This window comes from Aquarana catesbeiana, linkage group LG04, assembly GCF_042186555.1.
Source record: "Aquarana catesbeiana isolate 2022-GZ linkage group LG04, ASM4218655v1, whole genome shotgun sequence".
NCBI classification, from domain to species: Eukaryota; Metazoa; Chordata; class Amphibia; order Anura; family Ranidae; genus Aquarana; species Aquarana catesbeiana.
Genome location: NC_133327.1, coordinates 403,021,594 through 403,034,677, shown reverse-complemented (window position 1 = coordinate 403,034,677; position 13,084 = coordinate 403,021,594). Strand labels below are relative to the sequence as shown.

At 50.0% G+C, this 13,084-nt stretch overlaps 1 long non-coding RNA gene across 1 annotated transcript in view; it reads right to left on the bottom strand.

The window, feature by feature from the left end:
• Window positions 1-865: 865 nt before the first annotated feature.
• The window catches only part of LOC141140265 (uncharacterized), a 35,394-nt gene continuing 23,175 nt past the window's right edge, over window positions 866-13,084 (bottom strand). The window contains exon 6 of the long non-coding RNA XR_012243912.1: window positions 866-1,982. This is a non-coding gene — a long non-coding RNA (uncharacterized lncRNA). The remainder of the gene's footprint in view (window positions 1,983-13,084) is intronic.

Below are 13,084 nucleotides of genomic sequence, written 5' to 3'. Positions count from 1 at the left end.
GTAAGCCTATAATAAAGGTCCAGCATACAGTGCCAGAACTTCAGAGCCGTGCCATGAGTGATGTCATCGCGCCCCCGGCCACGAACCTGGAAGGAAGACCGGGTGAAAATGGAAGCCCTCTCAGCGGTGACAGTGCGGCGCTGGAGGGCTTCGTTTTAAGGCAAGCCCCTCATAATGTGCTAGTATGCAATGCATACTAGCATATTATGACATTGCCTTGCAGGGAATTTTTTTTTCCTCCAACTGCGGTTTACTACCGCTTGAAAGCCCAACTCCAGCTTTCTGTCACTTTAAGATAGTTCATTTGGATCAATCTGGTCCAAACAAACTAAATATTGTTACTAACAACTGTGCCTGCTGTGAGTACTTTATAAACTGTATGTAGCATCAGCTCCCACTCCCGGGAAAAAAAAAAAATCAAGAATTGCATTTTTATGAGCGAGTACAAGGGTCAAGGGTTTTTCTGATTGACTGAGGTGGAGTTCAGGATTTATCCACCCAGCACTCCAACTCCAGCCAATAAGAGGAAGCCTAGTCATGCAGATAATACAGAGCTGACTGTTAATTGCTAAGCAGCGCTTATCCCAACCCTATTTTTCTCTAAGAGCAGGATATGAAGTCCCTGTCCAGCTGCCAGAACACAGTGCTGTATACATAATATAGGTGAGGCTACATACAGTCAATACATCGCTTACAGCCGGCGCACCTGTTCATGTAGGTCATCATTGATTTGGACCAGCTTGGTCCAAATAAACTATTTTAAAGAGACAGTATGATGTAGTTTGGCATTCATTTTTTTGCAGCATCAGACTTGCATTATAGATAAATAACCCAAATATGTATGTAAAAGCAGAGACTGCATTCATTCCAGTTCTCCAATCTCAATTATATTTGTATATTAAGTGATCACAACAAATCTAAAATACATTGGTTAAATAAAATAGAAAAAAAAAAAAAACCATATCCAGAAATCCTTGTTAAAAAAAAAAAAAACACAAAAAATTACAAAACAAACAACTTGTTGCGGACAGTTTTTTTTGCTCCGGCTTAGTATAAAAATTAGAATTTTTCTAAAACGCCTTAGAAATCAGTGCTGAACCCATCCAGGGCCTGCAGGGCTACAGACATCGATTGGGTAACATGAGAGGAGTGTGAGCTTTGAATTACTTATTATTCTTTGATGTCTTGGCACAGATACTGAAGGCTGGTATACATCGGTCATTATGTGTCCACTCTGAATGAACATCCACATCAGTAACACAAGGCAGTTCCATTGGGGCTTGTAGATCATTCGGTATCAATGCTTGTGTGCTGAACACTGAATGTTCTTAGCCCGTACCTAGGAAATGTATGTAGCTTAAGGAGTATACATGAACAAGGTCAGCTTATGGGGTTTTTCCAAAAGGGGGGACACTTCTCTCTGCTCCATGAGATGACAACAGCCGCTAAATGGTGACACAGCAGAACGTGTACCAAAAAAAACCTCCCAGAGAACCCAACTGAGCGTAAATGATCAGCAACCTTTGAAACGTCCACTTTTGTCCAAGAGTAACAAAGCCAGATTCTCAAGGAAGATATAGAGACTCTTTATTAGTAATACTGGGGCAGAAGGTACACCATCCCGCACCTCTTATATGTCCTCTTGTCCCTCACACCTCACTCTCGGTGGCAGGCATGTGCTTCCCTCTCCAGCCAGTATCTGGTAAGGAGGCCCAACGTTCAGGGCTTGGTGGCAGTGTGACACTGCCAGTCTCTGACTGCTCTGCCTGTAGCAGCTGTTGTGTTTCAGTCAGGTCGAGTGAGGCAGTGCTGGCTTGTAAAGACACAGTGTCCGTCTTGATGCACACGTGGCCCTGAAGGATGCTGGCTCGGGATGGATTCACCTGCTTGAGGTCATCCCAGTCACTTTCAACTCCAGACAGTAAGCCGAAACCCTTCAAGATTCTGATCTTCTCCTTGGTGAAGCCGTTGTTGGGAACAGCCTAGAACAGGAAAAAGATATTAATCAAATGGTAATACTCGATTTAGTGAAGTGTGGAGAGAAATGTGAAAGCTGAACTCTGGGAATGAGACAATCTACCCTTGCAGTGCACCCCCCCCCCCCCCACAAGTTAAATGCTTGTTTAGTCTAGAGTGGGAGTCTCCTAACTTTCGAAAAACAGGGCCAGTTTACTACTATTAAAATTTTAGGGGGGGGGGCAGACTCTGGCCAGTGGGAGTAGCAAATGCACCGGCATTGATAGGAGCAAACAATGCCATAGGCTTGGTTGTCAGTGGGAGTAAAAAAAAAAAAAAAAACACATCATTGGCGTCAGTGGGAATAATAGTGCCCCATCATTGGTGTCAGTGGGAATAATAGTGCCCCATCATTGGCATCAGTGGGAGAATTACAGTAGTTCTCCATCAATGGCGTCAGTGGGAGCAATAGTGCCCCATCATTGGCGTCAGTGGGAGCAATAGTGCCCCATCATTGGCGTCAGTGGGAGCAATAGTGCCCCATCATTGGCGTCAGTGGGAGCAATAGTGCCCCATTATTGGCGTCGGGGGGGGGATAGTGCCCCATCATTGGCGTCAGTGGGGGGGGGAAATAGTGCCCCATCATTGGCGTCAGTGGGGGGGGGGGAAATAGTGCCCCATCATTGGCGTCAGTGGGGGGGGGGGAATAGTGCCCCATCATTGGCGTCAGTGTGGGGGGGGGAATAGTGCCCCATCATTGGCGTCAGTGGGGGGAATAGTGCCCCATCATTGGCGTCAGTGGGGGGGGATAGTGCCCCATCATTGGCGTCAGTGGGGGGGGGAATAGTGCCCCATCATTGGCGTCAGTGGGAGCAATAGTGCCCCATCATTGGCGTCAGTGGGAGCAATAGTGCCCCATCATTGGCGTCGGGGGGGGGAATAGTGCCCCATCATTGGCGTCAGTGGGGGGGGGGAATAGTGCCCCATCATTGGCGTCAGTGGGGGGGGGAATAGTGCCCCATCATTGACGTCAGTGGGGGGGGGGAATAGTGCCCCATCATTGGCGTCAGTGGGGGGGGGGGGAATAGTGCCCCATCATTGGCGTCAGTGGGGGGAATAGTGCCCCATCATTGGCGTCAGTGGGGGGGGGATAGTGCCCCATCATTGGCGTCAGTGGGGGGGGGGAATAGTGCCCCATCATTGGCATCAGTGGGGGGGGGAATAGTGCCCCATCATTGGCGTCAGTGGGGGGGGGAATAGTGCCCCATCATTGGCTTCAGTGGGGGGGGGAATAGTGCCCCATCATTGGCTTCAGTGGGGGGGAATCGTGCCCCATCATTGGCTTCAGTGGGGGGGGGGGAATAGTGCCCCATCATTGGCTTCAGTGGGGGGGGGGAAATAGTGCCCCATCATTGGCGTCAGTGGGGGGGGGAATAGTGCCCCATCATTGGCGTCAGTGGGGGGGGGAAATAGTGCCCCATCATTGGAGTCAGTGGGGGGGGAAATAGTGCCCCATCATTGGAGTCAGTGGGGGGGGAATAGTGCCCCATCATTGGAGTCAGAGGGGGGGGAATAGTGCCCCATCATTGGCGTCAGTGGGGGGGAATAGTGCCCCATCATTGGCGTCAGTGGGGGGGGAATAGTGCCCCATCATTGGCGTCAGTGGGGGGGGGAATAGTGCCCCATCATTGGCGTCAGTGGGGGGGGAGAGAATAGTGCCCCATCATTGGCGTCAGTGGGGGGGGAGAGAATAGTGCCCCATCATTGGCGTCAGTAGGGGGGGGAGAGAATAGTGCCCCATCATTGGCGTCAGTGGGGGGGGAGAATAGTGCCCCATCATTGGCGTCAGTGGGGGGGGAGAATAGTGCCCCATCATTGGCGTCAGTGGGGGGGAGAATAGTGCCCCATCATTGGCGTCAGTGGGGGGGGAGAATAGTGCCCCATCATTGGCGTCAGTGGGGGGGAATAGTGCCCCATCATTGGCGTCAGTGGGGGGGAACAGTGCCCCATCATTGGCGTCAGTGGGGGGGAACAGTGCCCCATCATTGGCGTCAGTGGGGGGGAACAGTGCCCCATCATTGGCGTCAGTGGGGGGGGAATAGTGCCCCATGTGTATTTTATATACATATATATCATGTCATCTTGTTTACTCCGTTTTCCATATATTTATGAGCAGAGCATGTGGATACCCCATTCTTGTGATATTATGGGGCACTGGTCAATTATCAAAACCATTAGAGACAATGCTTTGCTATATATTCCCTCTGTGAGATGTTATACCAATTGTGACCACTGGAGGGAGCTGAAGAAGTAAACGTGATTAGAGATATCAATACATATATTTTTTATTCTTTACACACTGCGTTTTTTACACATGGAATCGTGGTTTTGATAAACCAACGATATTCATATGAATTACATGTCTAATAAAAGTAGGTTTTAACAGGATTGAAGTCTATGCAGGAAGCAGGATGATGATTAACTCACGCTGTAGCCATGGCAACCACTCTGCTGTTGGGCTATAAAGCTGAGTCCGTCAGAGCTTGTATTATCCTTGAAAAAGTCACGTGACTGTGATGCAACGCATGGGAGGAGCCAAGGACGCTCTGTGCAGATCAGCAGTATCACACAGTGTACTGCACTGAATCTGCTCCTGTCTAAGGCGGCTGACTGCTATAGTAAAACCTGCATATGCCTTATCATTATAAGGCACACGTGAGTGGATTGAAGTTTGCCTGTGTACCTTGGTATCCTAACTATTGCACAATGATTGTTTTTTTCTCTTATCTGCCTGTCTAATGAGATCTGTTTATGATTCTCACATTGGTTGTGAACAGAAGCAAAAGAAACATTGTTACTATAAAGGTCAATGAGCACCTTAATTAAGCAAGTGTTTTTAAACAGCTTTGCTAGTGGGACCGGATCAAAGCTTTATACCAATCTGATTCTACACTTGTATAATTGATCCTTCTGAATACATCCCTATATATTTATCTTTATGTTGATTTTTTTATGTGGATTTTTTTTACACATTTGGTGGCACTAATTTTTTTATACTAAAAAACTTTTTACACTATTTTGATTGCTGGATTTTTTTAGGAAATTTTACTCACCGTTGGATTTATTTGAGTATTTATATTTATTTATTTTTATTCATATATATTCATTTTTTTGCACATTGTGAAGCGCTTCAAATATCATTATTTAGTGCCCCATCATTGGCGTCAGTGGGGGGGGGGAATAGTGCCCCATCATTGGCGTCAGTGTGGGGGGGGGAATAGTGCCCCATCATTGGCGTCAGTGGGGGGAATAGTGCCCCATCATTGGCGTCAGTGGGGGGGGGATAGTGCCCCATCATTGGCGTCAGTGGGGGGGGATAGTGCCCCATCATTGGCGTCAGTGGGGGGGGGATAGTGCCCCATCATTGGCGTCAGTGGGGGGGGAATAGTGCCCCATCATTGGCGTCAGTGGGGGGGGAATAGTGCCCCATCATTGGCGTCAGTGGGAGCAATAGTGCCCCATCATTGGCGTCAGTGGGAGCAATAGTGCCCCATCATTGGCGTCAGTGGGAGCAATAGTGCCCCATCATTGGCGTCGGGGGGGGGATAGTGCCCCATCATTGGCATCAGTGGGGGGGGAATAGTGCCCCATCATTGGCGTCAGTGGGGGGGGAATAGTGCCCCATCATTGGCGTCAGTGGGGGGGGGGGGAATAGTGCCCCATCATTGGCGTCAGTGGGGGGGGAATAGTGCCCCATCATTGGCGTCAGTGGGGGGAATAGTGCCCCATCATTGGCGTCAGTGGGGGGAATAGTGCCCCATCATTGGCGTCAGTGGGGGGGGGAATAGTGCCCCATCATTGGCGTCAGTGGGGGGGGGAATAGTGCCCCATCATTGGCGTCAGTGGGGGGGGGGAATAGTGCCCCATCATTGGCGTCAGTGGGGGGGGGAATAGTGCCCCATCATTGGCGTCAGTGGGGGGGGGAATAGTGCCCCATCATTGGCGTCAGTGGGGGGGGGAATAGTGCCCCATCATTGGCGTCAGTGGGGGGGGGGAATAGTGCCCCATCATTGGCGTCAGTGGGGGGGGGAAATAGTGCCCCATCATTGGCGTCAGTGGGGGGGGGAAATAGTGCCCCATCATTGGAGTCAGTGGGGGGGGGAATAGTACCCCATCATTGGCTTCAGTGGGGGGGGGGAATAGTGCCCCATCATTGGCTTCAGTGGGGGGGGGGAATAGTGCCCCATCATTGGCGTCAGTGGGGGCGAATAGTGCCCCATCATTGGCGTCAGTGGGGGGGGCGGCGAATAGTGCCCCATCATTGGCGTCAGTGGGGGGGGGGGCGGGGAATAGTGCCCCATCATTGGCGTCAGTGGGGGGGGGGGAATAGCGCCCCATCATTGGCGTCAGGGGGGGGGGAATAGCGCCCCATCATTGGCGTCAGGGGGGGGGGAATAGCGCCCCATCATTGGCGTCAGGGGGGGGATAGCGCCCCATCATTGGCGTCAGTGGGGGGGGGAATAGCGCCCCATCATTGGCGTCAGTGGGGGGGGGATAGTGCCCCATCATTGGTGTCAGTGGGGGGGGGGGATAGTGCCCCATCATTGGTGTCAGTGGGGGGGGGAATAGTGCCCCATCATTGGTGTCAGTGGGGGGGGGAATAGTGCCCCATCATTGGTGTCAGTGGGGGGGGGAATAGTGCCCCATCATTGGTGTCAGTGGGGGGGGGAATAGTGCCCCATCATTGGTGTCAGTGGGGGGGGGGAATAGTGCCCCATCATTGGTGTCAGTGGGAGGAATAATGCCTTTTATCAGTGAAGAAAAGTGCTGGATAAAGGCAAACAAAGGCCCACATCCGGCCTGCAGTCCGCAGTTTACAGACCCCTGGCCTAGAGTGCAGGGATAACGTGCAGTACTTACCCTATTGCTGGGTCTGGCAGGCTTCCTCCATCCATAAGACTGGTCAAGCAGTGTCGTCTCTCTAAGGCATTTTGGGCCACAGTCACATGCTGGCCTCCTCCATGTACAATATAGGGTTAATAGCTCTGCACTGTATGCAATAATGCCAAGGAACTGCCCATAGCCTGGAGCTTCAGGCAGAATAAAACAGGTGCTAAAGATTGCCAGACCGAAAGATAAAAGGTAAAGCTGACCAAACACTGATAGATAATTTTAATGAATATTTGTATGAATATTCTTGTGAAAATTCTTAGGACTTGACGACTGTACTTGAATCAAAAGTACGTCAAAAATAGGATTTTTTAAAACAGCTTACCTGTAAAATCCTTTTCTTTCGAAGGACATCACGGGACACAGAGCCACAGTAATTACTGATGGGTTATATAGGTATCACTGGTGATTGGACACTGGCACACCCTATCAGGAAGTTCAACCCCCTATATAATCCCTCCCCCTTGCAGGGATACCTCAGTTTTGTAGCCAAGCAATATAGTGTATTAGAAGAGGGGCGGGACCTCTGTGTCCCGTGATGTCCTTCAAAAGAAAAGGATTTTACAGGTAAGCTGTTTTTAAAAAAATCCTATTTTCTTTCTCGAACATCACGGGACACAGAGCCACAGTAATTACTGATGGGATGTCCCAGAGCAATGCTACCTGAGGGGGGGGAACCACGACCAAGTAGGGTGCAATCAGACCTGAGGACCCTGTACCGCTGCCTGCAGCACACTACGCCCAAAGGCGATATCCTCATGCCTTCTCACATCCACCTGATAGAATCTGGTGAATGTATGAACTGAAGACCAGGTTGCGGCCTTGCAGATTTGAGCCATAGAGGCCCGGTGATGCACTGTCCAAGAAGCACCAATAGCCCTTGTGGAATGTGCCCTGATCTGAAACGGAGGAATCTTCTGTTTCAAACCGTAAGCTTGAATGATCAACTGTCGAATCCATTTAGAAATGGTAGCTTTTGACGCTGCCTGTCCTCTATTGGGACCCTCTGGCAGCACAAACAAAACATCCGTCTTGCGGATCTGAGTAGTTGCCCCTAGATAGGCCTTAACTGCTCTTACTACATCCAACGAATGTAGAGATCTCTCTTCCGGAGAACAGGGATCTGGAAAGAAGGAAGGTAGAACAATCTCTTGGTTTAAATGAAAATCAGAAACCACCTTCGGTAAAAAAATAGGATGAGGGCGTAGTACCACTCTATCCTTGTGTATAATCAAATAAGGCTCCTTACAGGAAAGAGCTGCTAATTCTGATACTCTTCTAGCAGAAGAGATGGCCACCAGAAAAATTAATTTCCTTGTCAACAAGACCAAAGGAATCTGACTTATTGGTTCAAAAGGCTGTTTCTGTAACACAGCCAGGACCAAATTCAAGTCCCAGGGGTTTAGGGGTGCTTTAACCGGAGGATTAAGACGCATCACCCTCTGCATAAAGTTTCGGACCAAAGAATGCGAAGCAAGTGGCCGCTGAAATAATACTGATAAAGCAGAAACCTGGCCCTTGATGGTACTCAAGGCCAGCTTCATCTCTAATCCCATCTGTAGAAAATCAAGGATTCTACCTATGACATATTTCCTGGGATGCCAACCTCTGGATTCACACCAGGTTATATAAGCCTTCCAGACTCTATGATAAATCATCCTGGAAGCTGGCTTACTTGCATTAATCAAGGTAGATATGACAGGACCTGAGAGCCCATGACTCTTCAGAACGTGGGTCTCAATAGCCAAACCGTCAAATTTAGCGTTTGTAAGGCAGGATGAAACACTGGACCTTGAGATAACAGGTCTGGGCGTACCGGTAGGGTCCACGGGGAACCCACCGTCATCCTTACTATTTCTGCATACCAAGTCCTTCTGGGCCAAGCGGGGGCCACCAGAAGTACCGACTTCCTTTCCTGCCTGATCCTGCGAAGGAGTCGTGGTAGTAGCAGAATAGGCGGGAATGCGTAAATCAGTGAGAACCGATGCCACGGAATCACCAACGCATCCGTCCCGCATGCAAGAGGATCTTTTGTCCTTGCCACAAATCTGTCTATCTTTTTGTTGAATCGGGATGCAAAGAGATCTACATCTGGAACCCCCCATCTTTGGCATATGGCCCAAAAGACGTTGGGATGCAGAGACCATTCCCCTGGAAGTAACTGCTGGCGACTTAGATAGTCCGCCTGCCAATTCTCTATTCCCGGGATGAAAACTGCCGATATGCATGGCACATGCATCTCTGCTCAGACTAAGATCTGGTTCACCTCTTTTTGAGCAGCTCGGCTCCGGGTGCCTCCCTGATGATTGACATAAGCCACTGCTGTGGCATTGTCGGACTGGATCCTGACCGGACAACCCTGTAGCCTGATAGTCCAGGCTTTTAGAGCTAGATGCATCGCCCGGATCTCCAGAATGTTGATGGGTAAGGTCCTCTCTGTCTTGGACCATACCCCTTGCACCGCAGCCTGTTCCAGAACTGCTCCCCAACCTGACAGACTGGCATCTGTTGTTACCACCGTTCAGGTAACCGGTAGAAAGGATTTCCCCTTCTGCAGGTTTTCGGGTATGAGCCACCAATTGAGGCTCTGACGCACCGCATGCGACAGGTGCATCGGAAAGTCTAATGCCTGAACCTTCTTGTTCCAGGTCGACAGAATACTGTGTTGCAGCATTCTTGAGTGAAACTGAGCATAGGGAACTGCTTCGAATGAAGACACCATCTTCCCTAGTAGCCTCATACAAAGGCGGACTGAGGGACCCTTCTTGGTCCTTACTGTCAGAATCAGCTCTCTCAAAGCAGTGATCTTTGCCTGGGGTAGAAATATTTTCTCCTGGCTTGTATCCATAATCAGACCTAAATACTCCAGTCTTCTTACTGGTTTTAGGAAAGACTTTTCTAAGTTGAGGATCCAACCCAGGTGTTCTAGATACCTGACCGTGGTCCTCAAGTTTCCATTCAAAGAGGCTACCGACCGGTCTATCAAGAGCAGGTCGTCTAGGTATGCTATGACAGCTATACCCTGAGCCCTTAATCTGGCCAGAGGAGGAGCCAAGATCTTTGTGAACACTCGAGGTGCAGTGGCTATCCCGAAAGGCAGAGCCACAAACTGGAAATGGCGCCCTCCTACCTCGAAGCACAGAAACTTCTGATGAGCAGGAAAAATGGGCACATGCAGATATGCATCTCTGATGTCTATTGATGCCAGAAATTCTCCTCCCTGCAGGGTGGGAACTACTGTTCGAATTGATTCCATGCGGAAGGATTGAATCCTTAGGAATCGGTTCAGATCCCTTAAGTCCAAAATGGGCCTGACATCCCCATTTGGCTTTTGGACCGTAAATAGGTTGGAATAGAAGCCCAATCCCTGGTCCTTTGCGGGAACTATCATAATGCCCTCCTGCGACAAAAGTCGCTCTAACGCTAGAAGGAGTGACTGCTGCTTCTCTGGGAACATTTGATCTGAGGAACCGAGGAGAAGGGAATTCCTGAAACTCCAGCTTGTACCCTAAGGTTACCGTGGAGACTACCCATCTGTCCTGGAAGTCCTCGTGCCAGAGCTCTGAGAACTGTCGCAGTCTTCCCCCCACTCGAGTGAGCGGGGGCGCCCCCTCATGCAGAGGTCTTAGTGTTTTGCCTAGTAGGCTTCTTTCCCCAGGACTTCTTTTGTCCCTGGGGTTGACTCTTGTCTCTGGACCCCGATGGAGGCGGCCGTCGAGACTGCCTGGAGGCTGAAGCCCCCGGCGCTGGGGAAAGAGTCCGTTTGAAAGAGGGACGCTTACTCTTCTTCTTGACAGGTAAGAGAGTGCTTTTCCCACAAGAGATTCTCTTGATATAGTTATCCAAGTCCTCTCCAAACAACCTTGCACCACGAAATGGAAACCCAGCCAGTAGCTTCTTACATGGTGCTTCGGCTGACCAATTTTTCAACCATAGGATTCTACGTATATGCACCAACCCCAGTGAAAGACGGGAGGTTTGCACGATAGAATCTCTAATGGCGTCAACCACAAAGCATAAGGCCGCTGGAAGGTTAGCAAACCCCAGGGCCTGCTGTTCAGGTAATACTTTGATGGCCTGCTTAACATGGTCTCTTAAGTATTGACAGACTCCAATCGCTGCTACTGCAGGTTGGGCCACTGATCCTGCTAAGGAGAAAACATCCTTCAATAGGGATTCCATCCTTTTATCTACAGGATCCCTGAGCATCTGAGCATTGTCTACAGGACAAGTCAGGCTATTATTTACGGAGGAAATGGCGGCATCAATAGCCGGTATTCCCCACATTTTAATAAACTTTTCTTCCATCGGATAAAGTGTTGAAAACTTTCTCGGCGGAAAAAAACGTTTGTCTGGGTGATCCCACTCAGAATAAATAAGCTTTTCAAGTAAAGTATGAACAGGAAAAGCATGTGCTGCTTGGAAAGGTTTCAGTGACCCCAAAGCAGAAGAGGATTCTTTAGCAGTTTCAGGTATGGGCAACTTAAATGTGGAGCGGACCAATCCAGTGAGGATCTGCACTAAGACTTTCTCCTCTTGGGAAGTCGCAGAGGGTCCCTCTCCACCTGAATCCTCCGAAGAGGAATCATCCATCCCATCCCGATCCTCTGAAAGGGATTCATCTCCTTTATCCCAGAGCTCCTCTGTCTGAGGGTCTTGGGGAACAGAGGAAAGCCTAGTGCGTTTTCTTCCACTGAGTGAAGACGTAATCACGGCCATTAATCTTTCCTCTAGACCATTAATGGTTGAGGAAAAAACCTCTTGTGTAATATATACAGGGGCTGAAGTGCCAGAAGCAGGTGTAGCCCCTGACCCCGATGGCCCTCCCTGGCTAGCCGTCCCTGGCCCATCTTTAGGGGGGGAGGATGCTGCCGACAGGGGGCCCTCAGAACCTGAACGAGATCCCCTAGTGTCTCTGGTTCCTGGGGTGCTTGAACCTCTTCTACCCATAGTGCAAAGCAACAAGGTGTGAGGTATACAAATGAACACTGCCCGCTGAGCGATGTAGTCTGGCTAAAAGCCTTGCTACCCAATGCTCAGTCTGGTGTTACTTCAGTAAATGCTGCCTAGGAGAATGCCTGTGTCCCACCTTACATGCGACCGTCAGCTCTGTGTCTCTCAGAAGGCTGTGTGCACCTGTACAGAGTGCCTCTAATAGCCTGCAGCTGGCCTGAGTGGGAATCTAAGCACCTGTGCTAACGTCCCGCCCCCTCCTCTACCGCCCCCCCCCCCTCGAGTTTTGAAAAAAACGAGCACTTCCCGCGCTGCCGACTCTCCTGTCATGCTTCCGGAGAAAGGCTGGGGATGGGGGGGGGGGGAGGGAGGGAGGCTGGTAACAAGATCTGCCTGAACGGCTATCTTGAGAGATGGTGGCCATTAGGCCGCAGAGCCCGGGTAGTATAACCACTTTCTAGACCCCTGTGGCCCCTCTCTAGCCTGGGGGGGAACATTCAAACATGAGAAATCCCTCTTTCCACCTTACCTGTTTGCAGCCTGCTTGATACGCTGGGACATAAACAGCGATTACAACACCTGAGACAGAGTCAGCATGTGTAGGTTTGTGCTCTTGGCAGCCCCCGGTGGTCACAATAGGCATAGCATGCATTTACCTTAAAAGGAGAAAAGCCACTAGAACTCAAAAATTCTGTGGAATCTCCTCTTACCTTATCCAGCCGCAGGGTGCTGTTTACACAGACCCAATCTTCACCTCTCATGGTGGGCTCCGTTTGAAAAAACCGTCAGAGACTGGGGCCCCCATCAGTAGGGGGATCCAACAGTTCTGGGACCGTAAAGAGCCTCGCCAGAAATTAGGAAGTTTAAAGCCATTTTCTGATCTGCGGGGTCCAGCTCTCTAAAAAGAGAAGCATTACGGGTAAAACCTCGTTTCTTCGGACACGAGGCCCGGGTACCATTCAATTCGGCCATGAAAAGACACTTTGAATGGATCCGGTTCGCCTGGCTTGCCCCAGTATAGGATATCAGGATATTCCCTTTGGAGCTCAGCACAGGACATCTTTACACGTCCATCACCTAAGACACTGGCGTAAAAACTGAGGTATCCCTGCAAGGGGGAGGGATTATATAGGGGGTTGAACTTCCTGATAGGGTGTGCCAGTGTCCAATCACCAGTGATTAGGGATGAGCCGAACACCCCCCGGTTCGGTTCGCACCAGAACCC